Source organism: Pteropus alecto, unplaced genomic scaffold, assembly GCF_000325575.1.
Source record: "Pteropus alecto unplaced genomic scaffold, ASM32557v1 scaffold25, whole genome shotgun sequence".
NCBI classification, from domain to species: domain Eukaryota; kingdom Metazoa; phylum Chordata; class Mammalia; order Chiroptera; family Pteropodidae; genus Pteropus; species Pteropus alecto.
In genome coordinates this window covers 26,506,454-26,508,586 of record NW_006441955.1, presented here as the reverse complement: position 1 = coordinate 26,508,586, position 2,133 = coordinate 26,506,454, and the positions used below count along the sequence as shown (strand labels likewise).

General features: G+C 34.1%; 1 pseudogene; it reads right to left on the bottom strand.

The window, feature by feature from the left end:
• Nucleotides 1-532: 532 nt before the first annotated feature.
• On the bottom strand, nucleotides 533-651 carry LOC112486005 (annotated as a pseudogene).
• Nucleotides 652-2,133: the final 1,482 nt, after the last annotated feature.

Below are 2,133 nucleotides of genomic sequence, written 5' to 3'. Positions count from 1 at the left end.
AGAAAGAATTGCCAGGGTAGTGCAAGGTTGAAGTGCTAGATTTGTAACAAGTTTGACTATTTTTTTTATACTTGGAAAAAGCAAGCTGTTTGTGTCTCTATCACCTTTTCTCAATTTATTCGTTTATAGAAGAATTTGCCTGCCAATGAAAAAAAGCGCAGTCATTATTTTTCCTACTTGACAATTTAAATTTAAAGAAATATATGAATAAACAATGCATTTCTCTGCTGTAAAAAGGGAAATAGGATTTTTTTTTCTTCCTGTTTTATTTAAGAATAAAATTAAATTTTCCCCTATGAGCACTTCTATTAGACGGAAATAGTCACTAAGGGCCTATTATATATATGTGGGTCTCCCTGTAAGATATATGTGTGTGTGTGTGTGTGTGTGTGTGTGTGTGTGTGTATACACATACATATAAACGTGTATTATTTATTTATTTATTAAAATTTTTTAGGCAAGGCAATCCTTGATTGACCTCACAGATTGCAAGGACCGTGTCAGTTTACAGTCCCTTATTTTTTTATTTTTACACCTACAGCACCTGGTTTTCCTAGGTGGTCTCCCATGCAAGTACTAATCAGACCCAACCCTGCTTTGCTTCTAAGATCAGACAGGATCGGTCTTGTTCAGGGTAGCATGGCCGTAGACCATATATATGTATATTATATGGAATATAAATAACTCATATTTTAGCTACATATTGATCCTACCTTACAAGATGATTATATCACCTTGTATAATATATTTTAATAAATCTAGAAATCTTTTAAAAATACAAGAAACCTTGTATTTTCTGAGATTAATCTAAATATCAGGTAAGTAATATCTCATGCTGTGCTAAACATTTGTTTACAATGTACACGGTGCAAATGTTGAAAACTAAAATGCTGTGATCCAGCAATTGTGCCTCTTTGTGTTTACTAAAGGAGTTGAAAACTTATGTCCACATAAAAACCTGCATACAGATGTATGCAGTAGCTTTCTCCATAATTTTCCAAACTGGGAAGCAACCAAGATGTCTTTTAGTGGGTGAATGGATAAATAAACTGTGGTACATCTAGACAATGGAATATTGTTCAGCATTAAAAAGAAATGAAGCTGTGAAAAGACATGAAGGAAACTTAAATGCATATTACGAAGTGGAAGAAGTCAATCTGAAAAGGCTACTGTATGACTATATGACACTGAAAAATATAAAACTATGGAAACTATAAAAAAATAATCAGCGATTCCAGGGATGGAAGTGGGGAGAGATGAATTAGAGCATGGAGGATTTTTAGAGCAGTGAAAACACTCTGTACAATATTATAATGATGGCTATATGTAATTGTAATTTGTCCAAACTTATAGTATGTACAGCACCAAGAGTGAACCGTAATGTAAACTTTGGATGTTAGGTGATTATGATGTGTCAAGTAGGTTCATTCTTGCTAAAAATTGTAGTATTTTGGTGAGTAATGTTGATAATGGAGGAGACTCTGCATGCTTAGGGGCAGGGAGTATGTGGGAAATCTCTTTACCTTCCTCTTAATTTTGCTGTAAACTTAAAATTGCTCTGAAAGAAATGAAGGCCCAGGTAGTCCATTTTAATGTTTGATATTTTGATATTTTTGTTTGTGGAATCCAAAATGAATATCCCAGATTACCTGAGGCGAGTCTAAGTGTACCTCTTTAGGGACTTTTTTCCTCCTATGATGGACTCTGTTCAAGATATTCATATTTCTCAAATAGGCCTGAGAGAACAGTCTTCCTTTTAAGCAAATTATACTCAGCAGCTCAGTCATTTGGTAAATCACTTATTTTTAAATAACAGGATACTTGGTATAAAACCCGGATAGTATATAAGTTTTTTGAGGCCATTAGACTATGAGAAGCTTTCCTTCTACAACATTTCCTAATTTACTCTGTTTCTTATTTCTTGTTTGCCTATTAAATGAGCTGTAGCAGGAGGATATGAAGATAACTCATACCAGTTTCTGTCCCCAAAGGATCTAAAGCTTGGGGAAAAAAGGGAACCTCAGATACAAAGTGGAAAGCTGCATGCCTTGATAACGAGTGCCAGTCATATTCAATATGGAGAATAAAGGATAAAATCATAAAGCAGATGTCATCTAGAAGGTCTCTATGAGT